This window comes from Lagenorhynchus albirostris, chromosome 20, assembly GCF_949774975.1.
Source record: "Lagenorhynchus albirostris chromosome 20, mLagAlb1.1, whole genome shotgun sequence".
NCBI classification, from domain to species: Eukaryota; Metazoa; Chordata; class Mammalia; order Artiodactyla; family Delphinidae; genus Lagenorhynchus; species Lagenorhynchus albirostris.
Window position 1 is genome coordinate 51,837,683 of NC_083114.1, and position 17,676 is coordinate 51,855,358.

Below are 17,676 nucleotides of genomic sequence, written 5' to 3' on the forward strand. Positions count from 1 at the left end.
AGGGTTTGGGATGCAGAGAGGTAGACGGCAGGAAGTGCCCTGGACCCCAGGAAGAAGCGTTTCCAGTGGGACCTGGCAGAATGCGGCCCTGTGAGGAAGTAAAGGCCGTTTCCAGCCGATGAAACATGTGACCAAAGGGAGGAAGTGTGAAAGTGCTTGAGAGGGTGTGGGGAACTCAAAAGTTGGGGGGAAACTGGGGAACTGCACAGCGAGAGAAAGGGAGGAATAGGTAGGAATAGATGGGCTGGTGTTGCGTTATGGGGGGCTTTGTCAGAGTTCGGCTTGTTGTGCCCACTATGGGCCAGGAGGGCCCCACGTGGTGGTGGGCAGATGTCCAGGTGTGCCCGCAGTGGTGGGTTAGGGAGTCACTGGGGTGGAGCCCGTAGGCTTGGAAGGAGGGGGCTGATTGGTCGCTGCGGGGCACCGGCTGCATCGTATTCTTGGTGGAAGGTAGATTTTAGATCTTGGAGGGTATTTTATTGTGTTAACAGTCTTAAATTCTCTGAATATTCAGACTTGCCGAAGTCAAATAAAAACCGATGAAGTGTGGTTTTTTTGCAGGTGAGTTCACTGGAAGATTTGTGTGTGTGGTGGGTGAAAATCTGCTGAGTTCGTTTCTGCCTGGTTCTGTGTGCCTGAAATGTAATTGTTTTGTTTTAGCACTTTCCAAGTTTGTTTGGTTTAACTCCTGTCTACATAGTTTTTGAGTGCTGACCTGTTTAATGCCCTGTTTTGTATGAGAATATAAATAAAAGGAGTCAGACCCCAAGGAGACTTTTCATACATGTTATGGGTTCCGTGCCCGGTGACCACGCACTGAGTGTGTCACCTCGGCCTCCGAGGGGGCACAGTGGGCAGCACAGTTCCCGACTGAAGAGTGACTCACGGTCACACACCCTCAGTGCTGCCAGTGCCCTGGACCAGTAAGTTAGTCCCTGAGCACCCCGACCCCAGGCTTCTCGGTGGGCGCAGAACCCCCCCTCGCCAAGTCAGACTTGTTCGACTTCAGCAAGGCTGAATAGTCAGAGAATTTAAAAGTTCACACAATAAAATACCCTCCAAGATCTGAAATCTACCCCCCCCGACGCCCAGTGCGCGCACATATCACAGGGTCAGGAGGCTTTGTTGCAGAGGTTGGGGGCTCTGCTGGCACTAGCTGGGGCCATGCTTCACAGCAGAGAATTCTCCCAAGTCCCACTGTCTTCGAATGTTTTGCCATCTGTTAAGGTGCAGAAAGGAAAAACCAGCCTGTGCCTTGAGCTGTGATGGTGGTGGTTCTCCACATAGTGCCGTCATCAGAGTGTTCCATGCTGTCTTCGTGTCGTGGGCAGGGCGTTACAGACAGTACATACATTTTTTTATGCGGTGTAGAAGAGTTACCTTGGACTTCGGACCTCGTCGTGCCAGGGCCAGGTACCTGCCTGACATGCTTGGTGGCCCTCCCGACTTCACACTCACCTCATCTCCCGAGAGGGTGTGGCCCGCTAGTGCCCACCAAGGCCGAGATGTAGCTTTGCAACTTCAAGGCCAGCCTCTGGTGGGTCTTTATGGACCAATAATCTAAAAGGGCTGCAGGTGTCAGGGGAGGCAGGGCCACCACGGGCAGTGCTGGGAGCGGCAGCTCGTCAGCTCAGGTGACCCGGGCGGAGCAGCGCCGACGGGCAGATGTAGCCAGAGGCTCCACCGCTGGCCTGCAGTGTGACCTCGGGCAGGCCACTTCCCTGTTTGTCCCTCAGTTTCAGTAAAATGGGGAGGATGGTCATAATTACGATGCTTCCTGCCAGGTGGCGCGTGTGAGAGTTGGGTTAGCGGATGGTGTAAAGCCTCAGGCTCTCAGCTGGTACGTCGGGATGGTCATTTCCGTTCTTCCCTGCGTTTTCAGTGCCTTTTACAAACACATGGAAAGAAGGGCGTGCCAAGAGGACAAATCAGAAGAGCAGATCAGATCCGTAAAACCCAGGCCGTATAGTCACAGGTCGGAATAAGCCGAGAGGTGCAGAGGGTGCTGAGGACGGCAGGCAGGACTTCCTTGTAAAACCCACAGAGCATAAAATTTACTATTTTAACCATTTTCAAGTGTGCGGTTCCGTTTGTTTGTTTTTTTTAAAGTACATTTACAATGTTGTGAAACCTTCAGCTCTTGCCTACTTCCAGAATATTTCCATCACTCCGAGAGGAAGCCCCCTCCCCCCAGCCCCTGGGCACCTCTGATCTGTGTTCTGTCTCTGGATTTGCTGATTCTGGACTCTGCACTTTGCATCCTTTTATCATCCAGGCCTCCCCTAGGGTTCAAATAGGACCTCCAGCCCCTTGCCCCACGTCACCCAGCCAGCTGGGGACTACAGAGTAGAGATTCTTAACCTTCTAAACCAGCAGAATCTGATTGGAATTAGGTTTATCCAAAAAGTCAGGTAAAGCAGGGATTAAAAAAAGCAGACATGTTACATACATTTTATTTTAATGTAAAACGGAAGAAGATAACATCCATTTGCTAATGTTTTGATAGGAAGCTGAGGCCTTTTATTTTTGGTGGGCGTGGTCTAAACACTTTTAGGGAGGTCTTAAATATGCTTGCAAAGTAATCTGAGCAAATTCATCTAGATTTTTATGGCCCCCCCAATCTTGTAGAGTTGTCCCGCTCACACCTAATTAAACATTTTTAGCTTTATATAAGACTCCACAGTATTCAACTAATGGAAGAAATTTTCAATATTGAGGTATGGGGAAATCATTATGGCTTATACATGATTTAACATGAATTTTATGCTAACTACAATAGCTTGCTTGTGGCCTGTCAAACATACGTTGTACATCTGCTTTAGTCATTAAAAAGGTGCATTGGCCAGAAGTAAAGAACGTCCATGTGAAAAATAAAGACGGGGACTTGCCAGGTGGTCCAGTGGTAAAGAATCTGCCTTCCAGTGCAGGGGACGCAGGTTCGATTCCTGGTCGGGGAACAGATCCCTCATGCTGCGGAGCAACTAAGCCTGCGTGCCACAAGCAGAGAGCCTGCACTCTGCAGTGCTCTGCAACGAAAGATCCCCCGTGCCGCAACTAAGACCCAACGCAGCCAAAACGAAAGAAAGAAAGATGAAATGCCTCCCTTCCTGGGAGGCCAATGCTGGTACTCCTTCAATGATAAGACTCCCTTCCCAGGTGCCAAGGCTGTACTGACTCACTGTGTACCTGCTCATAGGTTTTTGTTTTGGGGTTTGTTTGTTTTTTTTTTTTTGAAACCTTGAAGGACTGTATCCCTGACTTGTTTAATGTTTTGTTTTGACAAGATACAAAACAATGCTGGAAACCCTGCTTCCGAGCAGTTGCTAAGTTATCTAAGAGGCCGTCTCCCGTCTCCCAGGCTGTAGTCCTGTTTGGCTCAAATAAAATTTTTTTCTATCCCTATTATAGATTGTTAATCGGTTATTTCTGTCGACACAACTTAGATTTGTTGTTTTTATTTCAAATAGGAGCAACACTTCTGTTTTGTTTGTTTTACAGTGTTTCACCAGTCTGCATCCTCCTTTATTAAATCACGTATTATTGAACGAGGTCAGCTGGCGCGCACAGGTTTGGGAACAAATACGAGTGGCTTTGGCAAGGCTTCAGCTCACGTGATTGGAGCAGAAGCCTGGGTCCTCCCAGCGAGGAGCGTCAGCCTTTGGTGTCCGGGTTTCCTGGAGACCGTGAGGACTTTCCGTGAGGACCAGAGCCTCAGAGGAAGGGGGAGAGAGGTGTCCTGGGCGGAAACCGGAGGAGCTGCTCCACGGCCCCAGCTGTGCTCGCCGGTGGCCACTGTCGACAAAAATGAACCAATAGGCGGTTAAAAAGAGAAACAGGATTTTATTCAAGCCAACCTGAGGATTACAACCCAGGAGACAGTTTCTCAGAAGTCTCTGAGGGGTGCTTCACTTCTTAGAAGTCGAAGGCACAGTTATATGTATTTTTGAGACGAAATGACACACGTTTTACAGAGTTCGCCAACGGTACATAGTCCAGATCTGCACGTCGGAGGCAAGCAGCAGGTCACCGTGACCCCTGACAGGGTTAGGAAAGGAATGTTCTTAAGGAATTCATTGCTGGTGTCTGAAGAAAGGAAGAAAAGTTGATCTTTATGGTTGAGTAGACATTCCTGCCTTTGAGGAGGTCTGGTTAACGCATACACTGCCCATTAGGGAGGGCCCAACCTGGGCAGGGAGTATGTTAGGCCTACATTTTCTTGTCCTGCCTCAAAAACACAAATTTTACTCCATCACGGCTCTTGGTGGCGCTGCTGACCACAGGCCGGGTCAGAAACAAACCAGCCACCTGCCTGGCAGTTCTGTTCAGAGGCCTACACGGTCTCTCTGTGAGCTGTAGGAACACATAAATTACGTGTTCCTTAAGCAGCGGAGAGGCGTGGGAAGGAGCTGATGGTCCCCTGCCCCACCCCAGTTCAGGCCAAGACAACCTGTGGCCCGTGTGGGTCCTTGTGCACCATTCTCCAGGCTCGGGCAAACACGCATGATACACATGTTGTTACGTATGTGGTTTCCAGAGTTATCTCGGCATTCAAGGCCCTCCAGAGCCTGCGCCACCGGCTTCGTCAGTCTGACCTCCTGGGTCAGATTTGTCTGACCTTTGTCCGCATGCAGACACCCTGCTCGGGCCATTCTGGTCAGCCCAGCCTGAGACACCCCACGTGTTCTCACTCAAGCAGAGCCCACCTGTCCTTTGAGACCAGCTCTGGTCCCAGCTGACAGTTTCCTCTCTGTTGCTCTTTAGTGCCAATTCTCTGTCCTACTCACCTGACCCATCTTGTGCCACCTGGGGCTGTCTGTCCTGCGCCTTTTCTTGAGGTCCAGCTGCCCTGCATCTGGCCTCTCTTTCTCAAGACAGGACATTGCCAGCCTCCTCGGGCTTATGGGGAAGACAGGTTTGCAGTGAGAGCCTTTGCCCCTTTCCTCCCACCGACACGAGAGAGGGCGTGGTACCCCAGGTGAATGCCCAGAGTTGGGGGGGGCTGCTGGAAGCAGAAACCAACATCTCGTCCCCAGCTGGGTGCTTGCTAAGCTGTAGACCCTGCCAGCCCATCCTGGTGCCGCCACCAGGATGTAGAGAGAGTCCTGGGAGAGGTTGACAGGTGCCCCCTGAAGGTGGGGTGTACTTGAGCACAGGGCCTGGTGCTGGCTCTCACCTGGGGAATTCCAGGACCAGAGGGTTCTGCAGTCACCCTTCGAGGCCAAAAGGGACAGGGGTATAGTGGCTTTGGGATGAAGAGGACAGTTACTGTGGTCAACTGAATAATGGCCCCCAAAGATGTCCACACCCCAACCCCCAGAACCTGTGAATATGTCACTTTACAAGGCAAAAGGGGCTTTGCAGATGTGATGAAGTTAAGAAATCTGGGATGGAGGCCATCATGGACTAGCCGCGTGGGCCCAGGGTCATCACAAGGGTCCTTAACAGAGGGTCAGCGACAGAGAGGAGATGTGATGCTGAATTTGAAGGGGGTGGAAGGGGCCACGTGCCACGGAGTGTGGCAGCCTCTAGGAGCTGGAAAGGGCAAGGAAATGGCTTCTCCCCTGGAGCCTCCAGAGGGAACAGTCCTGTGGGCACCTAGATGCGTCACACTTAGCTCCAAGGGCATTTGGAAGGCGCAGGCTTTTACCTGGCTGTTCATGCTGGCGGAGTGGCAGCTGGGAGAGGCCTCTGCTCGGTGCCTTGCAGGGTATTTGGAGAGCTTGCTGGGGCTTGGAAGGGCCAGGCAGCAGCTGACACTCAGGAAGTGATGTTTGCTGAAGCAGCAGACCTGCTTCTCTGTGTCACTCTTTTCAAAGTGTCCCGTCTGAAGGCCGAGCACATCTATACCTGTAACAGGAACCTTGCAGACTGGCAGTGATTAACTGAATGTCGGGACCCTTTGCTTTGATTTAACAAACAACGTTACGCAGTGACATGGCTTGCAGAAATTATGATCCAGAGGAGGAAGGAAGCCTGGGAATGCTTGGCGTGCTGCCTGGTGGTTAGCTGGGTGATTTCTGCTCATCTTAACCAAATCTCCTTACCCTCTTTCAGTCCAGTGGTTCAGAGAGGCCCAGGAGAACCTGGCAAAGCCCTGTCACCCCTCTGATTGGCTCTGGCTTTCCTTACTCAGGAGTCAAGGGGCACGAGCAAGCCCAGGGTCCAGCAGACAAGGGCTTCCTGCCGTACCCACCAGGCAGGACACTTCCCCTTGGGGTCTGGGCAGTCCTGGAGTTTGAATGCCACCGTGTCCTGGGAAATGAGCACCTTTGTGCCTGACACTCCCAGCACACCCCCTTTTGGGGGAGGAGAGCGTCCTACCCTGGCTGTGAGAGCTGGACCTCAGCCCGCTGCCGCGTTCCCTCTCTCATCCGCGACACGGCAGGGGAGCACTTCCGACGTGGCAGGTTTCCTGTGCACTGTCTCATCTCCTCCCTGCGACAGTCATACGAAGCAGGGACCAGTACTGGCATCTCCATTTTGCAGATGAGAAACTGAGGCCTCGAGGTCAGGGAAACAGAGCTGGCAGGTGGCAGAGCCAGAACCTGAACCCTGAGTGGACGCTCTCTACTCTGCACACTCAAACCCTAAGCCCCGCTCCAGAGTAGTCCAAGCAGGGCTGTCGGATTTAGCAAATCAAAGAAGCTCGCCCAAGTTCAGTTTGAATTTCAGATAAACAAGGAATTTTTTTTTGAGTTTAAGTGTGTCCTGAATAGTGTATGGGATATACTTATACTTTTAAAAAATTCTGTGTTGTTTATCTGAAATTCAGATTTAATCAGGTATTCCCTATTTTACCTGGCAACCCTAACTGCAAGGCAAAAGCCACCACGTAGCCCTGTGTGAGCCAGTGGCCGTGGGACAGGGAAGGTACCGCCAGCATAACATCGATGTGCAGGGTGAGGGCCAGGATGTCGAGTCTCTGGGCGTGGGAACCCATTCTGGAGAACAGGTCTATCAGTCCCCGGGGCCAGCCCCAAGCTCTCCCCAAGCAAAGGCAGAGCCGTGTGTGGCCTGCAGCGCCTGAAGAATTGCTTGCACGTGCAGAGAGAAAGGTGGCCTTGGGGATACTCAGCGGGGAGGCAGAGGAGACCAGGTGTGTCGGATTAGAGTTAGCAGTGCCAGCTGGTCCACCGTGCAAGGCGGGCTTTGAAGAGCTGGCCTGGGGCCCTGCAGCTGTGGCAGCCGGCAGGACCCGCCGCGGAGCCAGCGCCAGGACACGAGTCCCACTGTGGCCCTGATAGCTCTTGGTGGTGTTGGGCCCAGGTTGCAGCTGTCTCTACAGCTGTGCAGGCAGGCGGCACGGCCTCAGGAGCACCTGTGTAGGAGCCTCCTGCAAGTGTGTGGGCCAAAGCCCCGTTATCACCCTCACCCTCTGGTAGTGGAAGCTACCTTGTCTTATGTGGTTACCACGGCTGGGAACTCTGACCACTTGACCTCATCGAATCCTCATAGAACCCAGGAGTCTCCTGCCATTAATAGTTTTACAGATGGAGACGTGCTCAGAGAGGTTAAGTAACTCTGCTGAGACCACAAAGCCAGTGAGTGGCAGAGCTGGGGCTTGAAGCCCCTATCTCTAAGCCCTTGCTTTTAACCACGGAACAACAGAGCACTCTTCATAAGGCTGGGGGCCCTGAGGGAAAAGGCTTTGAAGTGGTAGACAGAACATTCATCTGCACCGCATAAAATGTTCCTGCCTGGGTTTGAATAAGGCTCCCCCATCACGGACACACACCTCAGGATGTACTGAGGTGTGTAGCTGCTTAACCAGCCTCAGCTTATATTTTAGATCAACAGATGAAATTTAGGGACTTCCCTGGTGGTCCAGTGGTAAAAAATCCACCTTCCAGTGCAGGGGACGCAGGTTCGATCCCTAGTGGGGGAACTAAGATCCCTCATGCCGCGGGGCAACTAAGCCTGTGCACCGCAACTACTGAGTCCACGCGCTCTGGAGCCCACGTGCCACAACTAGAGAGAGGCGCTCGCGACGCAGCGATAGATCCTGCGTGCCTCAACTAAGACCCCACGCAGCCAAAAATTTTTTTCAAAAAATAAAATAAATATTAAAAAAAGTTTAAAAACAAATGACATTTACCAAGAGGGCCCCGTCAGCCCACCAAACACTCTTCCTGGGAGCTCCTGACCTCCCCTCTCTGAGGGGAGAGGGTCTGTCTTCAGACCTGCAGGAGGGTTGGCAAAGCCATGCCTAGGAGCGCCCTCTGCCCCGGTGTTGGTGGCAACCTTGGAGGAGGTTGCCTCAGAGCCACTCGGGAGAGGCAGTGTGACACTGCATGCAAGTGCACATGTGCTGAACGGTTCACATCCCAGGCCCAGCTCTTTCTAATGAGATTTAAGTGAGGATTAACAAGTAAAGCATGTTGAAGGCACTAGAAGTACCAGCTCTCCTAGGGAGGTTGACAGAGCGACTTGGTAAGCTAGCTATTGCTTTTCACAGTTGAGAAAAGCCCTCATCATCAGGGGCTCATGTGACCTCCCTTCACCCTGCAGGAGGCCGCCTATAGCTTCTGGGATGGACTCTATTTATTTACTTATTTAGTTATTGTTGGCTGTGTTGGGTCTTTGTTGCTGTGCACTGGCTTTCTCTTTGCGGCGCGCGAGGGCTACTCTTCGTTGCAGTACGCGGGCTTGTCATTGCGGTGGCTTCTCTTGCTGCAGAGCACGGGCTCTAGGCACGTGGGTTTCAGTAGTTGTAGCATGGGATGGACTCCTTTTGATTCCATGTGAGGCAGCCCTGTCCAATGGATATAATGTGAGCCACACCAGTAATTTTAGATTTTCGGTAGCCACATTAAAACAAGTAAAAAGAACCAGGTGAAATTAATTGTAATAATATATTTAACTTAATATACCAAAACTATTGTTTCAGTGTACAGTATAAAAAATATTAGTGAGAGTACTTGTTTTGGGGTTTTTTTTTGGCAGTATGCGGGCCTCTCACTGTTGTGGCCTCTCCCGTTGCGGAGCACAGGCTCCGGACGCACAGGCTCAGCAGCCATGGCTCACGGGCCCAGCCGCTCCGCGGCATGTGGGATCTTCCCGGACCGGGGCAGGAACCCGTGTCCCCTGCATCGGCAGGCGGACTCTCAACCACTGCGCCACCAGGGAAGCCCGAGTACTTGTTTTTTTAAACTGCGTCTTCAAAATCCAGTGTGTATTTTACACTCACGGCTCATCTGGGTTTGCACCAGCCCTGCTCCAAGTGCTCAGTGGTCACGTGTGGCTGCCACCATGGAAGGTGCACCTCTAGGGCCTGTAGGATAGCCAAGCCCATGCCCTGATTCTTGGGGATGTACAGGGAGGGAGGGAGGGAGATTACACTGCGGAGGCTGGCCTTTCTGTCCGTGGTGTCATTTAATCTTCAGAACAGCCTCAGGAACTAGGTATTATTGTGCTTAATTTTTAGAGGCTCAGGCTTGCCTGAGGTCACTGGACAAATTGCTCCCCCTTCAGCCTTCTGGCTGGTCAGCTTGCTCAGGATTTTTGCTGCCAGGACATCTGGTCAGTTCCATTCAAGGCCAGCCTACCCTCCCAGACCATCTCCCCGGGTGCTCTCCAGGGTGGGCTGCATGGGAGCCTGGGGAGCTTAGCCCTGGGCTCTCACTCGGCTGAAAACGTACCTGGAGGCTGAAAGCAGACTGGCTCCATCCCGCTTTTTTGTGAAAGGAGCCTCTGGGGACTGAGCCTCCCCCCACGTCCCCTGATTTAAGCCCTTGCTCCATGGCCCACCCACCTCGTGGTTACAAGCGTCCCGAGGACAGCTGGTGCGTTACTATCCAACCTATGCATTTCGCCGGGCACTTGAAGGGCCTCTGTGATTACCGTCACTCTGCGGGGCGGCCTGAACCAATTTCCTGAGGATGATAGATTTCTTCTCATTTGCTGCTCTCAAGCTGCGGTTCCTTCTGTGTCTGGGAGCAAAACACTTTCAAAAGAGGTCATTTCCTGGGACTAACCCCCGGGGGAGGGGGCTTTGGAAGGGGAGTTGTCCCAGGCAGCACCCACCCGGCCCCTTCTGCCCGGTGGTAGGGATGACTGCCCCCACCCCCCAGGCTCAAGGGAAGCCAGGCTCGGGGAAGGGAGAGGAGAGAGGGGTGGGCTGGTGGGGGGTGGGTAGCGAGGCTGGGAGGGGGTGTGGAGGGGATGGGAGTGGAGGGTGGGAGGGACAGGAGTGGAGGGATGGGAGGGGTGGGTGACAGGGAGTAGATGGTGGGAGGGGAGGGTTGTGATGGTGTGGGAGGGGCGGGGAGAGGAGGGAGAGCAGCGGCCCGGTAGCTCCTGCTTGGATGTCCTCTGGGGGGTGGTTCTCAAGGATGGCTGCATGTCAGAATCACCTGGAACTTTAAAGATCACCAGGCACCACCCACAGAGATACTGATTTTAAGGGTCCGGGGTGTGGCCTGGGATCCGGCTGTTTAGATGTTCCCCGGGTCATTCTAATGCACTGGATGGAGGCACTCTCTGTCCTGCAGGTGTGAAGAGACAGAGACAGTCCCTTGTCTAGAGAAATTGTCCAAGACTTGAAAATGGGCAAAGTGATACTGGGCGTGCCGGGTGCAGCTCATGCCCAGGGGTTGCCTTGTCCTGGCCGAGCCTGGACCCTTGTCTTTCTCTTGACGAGGCTACTTTACAGCTCGATGGGGGAGAAGTTGAGCTGTAGAAAATGGAAATAATTCTTGTCCACAACAGTGCAAATGGATTTTGTCCCGCAGAGATACAATTGGTTTCTGTCATCTGGAGAAGATGACCTCAAACATTACATTTTATTGCCCCATTGACCAATTTTGCATCTCTTAGCAAATTCGTTCTGGCGTTCCTGATTGCCTCTATACATGGCTGATTTTCAAATTTTCCTTTCAACTGGTCTTAATATCTTATCGGTTCCCTCATTAATTAATGAGTTGGAAACAGTTACTTACATATGTCCATTTTATATGTGAAAGTCATGTTTTCAACTTTTTGAACATTATAATTTAGCCCCCCTAAGGGTGAGTGGTGTGCCCCTCCCTTCCTGCTTCCTCAGCCATCCCGCCGCCTCCATCACCTTGTGCTGTCTGACCTGCCTGTCTGCCCAACTATACTCAAATGTAGGCACATGAAGTTGTTCATAGTATTTATATATAATTTTTAAATCTCTCCTACATCTGGAGTTAGATCCCCTTTTCCATTCCTGATAGTGTTTGTCTTTTACGTTTTTTCTTGCTTTTTTTCTCGGCTAGACTTTTTCTTTTTTCAGAACTTTTTCAAAGAAAGCACTTGTTTCATTGATGCCCTCTCTTTGTTTTCTATTGACAGTTCATGAATTTTTGCTTTCACCTTCGTTATGTCTTTTATCTCACTTTCTTCAGCGTTACTCTGCTGTCTTTTTTTTCTAGCTTCTTGAATTGCCTGCTTAGCCCATATTTTCCACCTTTCTTATTTTTAGGGGTTTCCCGTGCCCTTTAAGTACCACGTTAGCTGACCTAGTGGACACACCTCCTATGCACTTCTGTGGCCCCCCTTCCTTTTTTTTAAATTAATTAATTAATTATTATTATTATTATTTTATCTATTATTTTTTGGTCGTGCGGCATGTGGGATCTCAGTTCCCTGATCAGGGATGGAACCCTCACCCCCTGCGTTGGAGGCGCAGAGTCTTAACCACTGGACCACAAGGGAAGTCCCCTGGTGGCCCCTCATCTTACTCCGGCTGCTGCCAGCACTTCTGCCCAGAGCGGGCATCCAAGTGGAGAATAAAGAAGCTGCAGACTCCTTAAGTCACAGCCTTGGAGATCACAGTATCACTTCTGCAGCATCCTATTGTCAAAACAAGTCACGGGGCCAGCCCGGATCCGAGAGAGAGGGAAATAGACTCGACCTCTTGTCAGAGAGTGACAAAGAATTTTCCATCATCTTCCATCTACCACCACAATGAAAATACTGCCCATCTAGTCTATTTATATAAAGTTCGAAACAGACAAAACAAATCTACAGGAATAAATAGGTGAATAGAGGTTGCTTCTGGGGGTTGGGGCTGGGGATGGACTGAAAAACTATACAAGGGGATTTTCCAGGGTGCTGGCAAGACTCTATAGTGAGTGGGGGGGTGTCAGTTACATGGGTGTATATGTATTTGTCAAAACTCATCAAACCGGACACTTAAAAGCTGGGTGTTTGGGCTCCCTGGTGGCGCAGTGGTTGAGAGTCTGCTTGCCGATGCAGGGGACGCGGGTTCGTGCCCCGGTCCGGGAAGATCCCACATGCCGCGGAGCGGCTGGGCCCGTGAGCCATGGCCGCTGAGCCTGCGCGTCCGGAGCCTGTGCTCCGCAACGGGAGAGGCCACAACAGTGAGAGGCCTGCGCACCGCAAAAAAAAAAAAAAAAAGCTGTGCGTTTTACTATATATAATTATACCTTAATAAATAAATAAACAAGCAACAACACATACTGCACAGCTATCTTAGCCTTAGTTCCCCTCCCCCCTCAACACACACACACACACACACACACACACACACACACACACACACACACACACACACACACACACACACACACACACACTAACCAGAGAGCCAGAGACAAAGGTTTATTTATTTGAGAAGTAATTCCAGTTAGCAGGAGTGCGGGATATGGGGAGTGGAACACGGGAGGTGGGAAAAGCAATATGAGACGCGTCATCAATTTGGTGCTGCCCGTGGTGACTGGAGCTTGATTTCACCAGGACCTTCTCAGGAGCCTTATGAAATGTATCTCAGAACTGTCTGCCTGGAAGGACAGAGGTGAAGCATTTTTCCATTGGCTCCTGCCCCCATGGTCCAAGTTGACTTTTTGGCATTAACTCCCTGGTACTGAAATGGAGCAGGACCCTAGGGTCCTTGCCTCCCATGTCCTCAGCCTGCCTTTTGTCTGTGGAAAAGCTTTGGCCGAAGAAAAAGTTTAATCAGAGAAATGAGAAGTTACAGAGGCAAAGGAAAACAGTCCAGCAAGACTAAATGATAATAGTTTAGTCACTAAGCAAACTCAAGGACCTTTAGTTCCTCCTCAAGGGCTGTAGATAATATTCTGAGCCATATCCTCTGAGCTGTCTTATAGATACTGAAAGCCCCACCAGGTGGAAGAAGTTAACTACATGATGACCAGGCTGTAGCCATGACATGGCTGCATGACATGACAGCCAAACCGCCACAATTCTGAGAATTGGCCTCAAAGAAATGGGAACAAACCGACCCTGGAACTGAAGATTAACTGTACTTAAAACAGTCAAGATGATGCTGGTCAGACCACCGATGAACAATTTCAAGATGCCTGTCAGAGCTGACTGTGCTGTTTCTACATGTAGCCCCCTCCCTCCATCTATAAAAGCTCTTGCCCACTGATTGTCGGTTGGGGGGAGTTGGCCCTCCCCCATCCCAGTTGCTGGCCTTTGAAGTAAAGCAAACTTTCCGTTCCACCAGGCTTGCCTCTTCATTGGCTTTTGAGCGGTGAGCAGCCGGACCCCACTTTCAGTTACAGTACTTTTGGGTTGTTCCCAGCTGTGATAGCCAGCTCCGAGATGGTCCCCAATGATTCTCGTTCGTGCCTTCACGGCTCTGTGTGGGGTCAGCGCCCTCTAGCACTTGTGGACACAGCACCAGGTACTGGCCATCCATCTGGTGCATCCACCACATCCTGGAGGACAGCACACTTGTGCCGCAGGATGTTAACTCCTTCTTAGGTGCCTTCGATAAGCCTCTAACGAGCCATCCTACTGTTCTCTGAGTCCAGATGCTTCCAGATGATGGAGTATCTGGTGAGACCAGTGGATCTGATAGTGGTCACCTGTACATTATCACATCTCCTTTGCCTCTGGGAGTTGGCAGTGGGGATTGATTGGGACAGAAGGGAACCTTCTGGGGGGATAGTAGTAATGCTCTATATAGTGATAGAGGTTTGGGTTACAGTGTATGAATTTGTCAAAACACAGCGAATATGCACTTCAGATCTGGGCATTTCATTGTGTGTAAATTTTACCTAAAATTTAAAGTATTTACCTAAATTACCTAAAATTTAAAGTAAAAACTATAAATAAATAGCTCTAGCTAATGATAGGTGTGCTGACTTATTTAGGGGAAGTGTACAGATGACAGCAATTTACTTTGAAATGCAGCAAAAATAAGGTGTATGGATAGATGGATGTGGGGATGGACAGATAAAGCAAGAGTAATAAAATGTTCGTGGTAAAAGTAGGTGATAGATATATGTGTTCACTGTTTAATTTTCTCAACTTTGCTGTATATTTCAGAACATTCATAACAAAATGTTGGAAAAAAGAGTGGGAAATAGCTAGTGGTGAGAACCCAGTGGGTTCACTTCCATCTAGTGAGTTCATCACAGTGACCCAAGGAGCAGAACAAATTGGGGATGGATTTGAGCTGGTTCTGATCTCCTCGAGGGTTTGATATGTAGGTGAGTCAGGGCTGCAGGGAGCCCATAACTGGGAGGAAGACTTTTTAATCTTGCCAAAAAAATTTTTTTTGCAGCAACATAAATAGTCTAAATTATGTCCACTTGGGGGTAAGGTGTTTTAACCTGCTCTTTGGGGAGGCCATGTAATGAATGAAAAACACTGGTCTGGACTCAAACAAATCCAATTTTTAGCTTCAGCTCTATTACTTATGAGCTAGGCTGCCTCAGGCAAGTCACTGGACATTGCTGTTTCAGTCTCAGTCTCTCCATGTATACTGGGGGGCAGAGTTATGCCCACCTCGGAGGTAAGGTTGAATCCTGTCTTTAAGACAGTTTGTGCCTGGTACAAGTATGTTCTCAATAAATAGTAGTTTTTATTCCTCTACATAGGTAAGTAGAGACACTTGCCCAGAAATATTTGATTTTGTCTGGAACACAACTCAGAAGGATAATAAGCGTAGGGTTTTGAACCGAGAAGACATCTCATCAAGTACCATATTTCTGACATGTGGTTATTCAAAGGTCCTCGACATCCACTGTTTCTCAGCTTCTTTGATTCTCAGTGGAGCTTGAAAAGAAAATCCACCCCATCTCACCACGTTTTACAGCATGTCAGTGTCACCATATTATTCGCTGTTTCTTCTCCCGTCTTTCTTTCAAAACAGCAGTCACAGGACGAGTAGCCTGTACATGTGTCATAAATTCTTCCTCCCTCCTGTCGATTTCTTGGCAAGCGTCTGATTCCATTATGACATGGAGAATCAACTTCAGGACGCAGGAGGCTCACTGAGTTGCTGTAACGCCGGGGCATTTATTCATCATCCTCTCCCACGCTGCTTCCAGCCTTGTCACTCAGCGCAACAAATACTTAATGGATCCCAACTCCTACGAGGCTTTGCATTTCACAACCAGGAGACTGCAGTGGGTCTGCTCTTTCCCGCTTTCGTGAAAAAACTGGCAGAGGGATAATCGGAAAGTTTTATTCACCCATCTCCTTCTTCTCATCTGGAAGGGCTTCCAGACACACATGACTTATTTATATTCTCACTCTGAGAGAAGCTTGCCCCACGAATGCCTGCTGGGTAATTGAAATGACGGTCTTCAGAATTTTTCCACTTCCCGTCATTACGTGTTCTGTTGTCAACAGTGGCATTCCTGAAGGATATACTGCTCTTGCGAGCACTTGCTGAGGTTTTCCAAGGGTCTGCAGGAGCCATTTTGACTTTGTTTACCGTGGCTGTCTCTTCTGGTTACTCAACATGGTGATGTGCTAGATGGTACCCAGCGGTGCTCAGGAAGAGCCCTCGTGGACAGAGAATGATGGAAACATTGTAATAGGGAAGAACCTTTGTATTCTATTACAAGTTCATCCCTAAAGGGATGTTGCCTATAAGCTTAAATTATACCTAATGGCCCACCTCTGGGAACCCTGCCTCCCAGGTAATGAGCATTAAGCTAAAATACCTCTGTTTAGCTCACAAGAAACATGCTGACCAAGCCCACCTGTGAATGACTGCAAGAAGGAAGAAATGAACACATCCCCTCCAGAGGCTGACCGGAACCAGGAAATGTTTGACTTTACTCCCTCCTCTTTTAGTATAAAAGAAGCCTGAATTCTAACTCAGGCAAGATGGTTCTTTGGGACGCGAGTCCACGGTCTGCTGGCTTTCTGGGTAAAGTTGCTACTCCTTTGCCCCAGCAATTTGTCTCTCAAGTTATTGGCCGGTGTGTAGTGAGCAGCACGTTTGGACTCGGTAACAACAGCTTTCTGCACACTTTTCTCCATGGTTTTTCTATTCTTTTTTTCTTTATTGCAGCTATGATAGTTTGCCAGAGACAGAGGTCAGTGTAGCAGAGGGATGAGCACACAGGCTCTTGAGTCAGACAGCCCTGAGTTCAAATCCTGGATCCCCAACTGTAGTCGAGAAGATCTTTGCTTCTAATTCTTTACTCACTCCCAGTATCAGAATTAGAAGTTGTTGCCCTTTTGGCATGTGACTTTGCAGCCCCTCCCGCTAGAGTGGGCAGAGTACGTGGGATGTGGAAGCCTGGTCCAGCCGAGGGCTTCAGAGGTGCCGTCTGTCCTGCCTACGTGTCCTCCATCTACCCTGAGAAGAATATGCCCTGGGAGACTGTTGCATCCCAGAACGATGCAGATGGACCCCACCTGAACCCATCCTGCAGCCTGGAGATAATCCCAGCCAACCCAGAGAACTGTAAGAAAAACAAAGGTTGGGGACTTCCCTGGCAGTCCAGCGGTTAGGACTTGGTGCTCTCACTGCCAGGGGCCCTGGTCGGGGAACTAAGATCCCACAAGCCCTGCAACATGGCCAAAAACTAAAAGAGAAAGAAAAAGAAATGTTAGCAGGGTTGGTTCACTTTTCTTTACAGTCCCAGAGAGTAAATAGTTTGGGGTTTGCAGGCCATCAGTCTCTCATGCAGCTCCTCAATCCTGCCATTGTGGTATGGGAGCAACCACAGACAATGTGTAAACAAATGAGTGAGGTGGGTCTAATAAAACTTTATTTATGGACACTGAAATTTAAATGTCATATAATTCTCTCATGTCACAAAGTATTCCTCTTCTGGGTTTTTGGGTTTTTTTAAACCGTTTAAAAATGTGAAAGCGATTCTTAGCTGTGGGCCACAGAAAGACAGGTGGTGGGCTAGATTTGGCCCACTGGCTACGGTTTGATTCCCCTCCCCGCCAATTTTCAATTTTTTCATCATCAGATGGAGGTCACAATAGAATACTTCCCTCTGGGGAAATGAAGTGATGTATAGGGATGGCTTTGATGATAAGCGTTTAATCTGTTGTGGTTAATCATGATTAACTATGAGGAATCGTTAGGATTTTAGTCTACAGTTCCGTCATCCTAGTAGAGGGCGGGGAGAAGTGCTCTTCCTTTCGACCCAAACCAAGAGACGGAGTCATTCCCTTGCAAGCAAATCGAACACGTGGGGCTCCGAGGGGATGGCTCTTAGAGCTGGGGATCCTTATAGGCAGAGGCCACAGGCAGCTCACTCCCAGATGGGCTTTTGCAGATCTGCAATCTTCTCCGCTCCCTGCTCTCGGAACAGACTGCGGCACAGAGGAGGTGTGCCCAGGGGAGCTTGGCCTGGGTCCTCTGGAGTATCATGTGTAAAAAACATAGAAACAGATGTCTGCTTCCACCTAGAATATTCTGAGGGCAGGAATGTGGCCGGAGCAGCTGGTGGAGGCTGGGCAAGT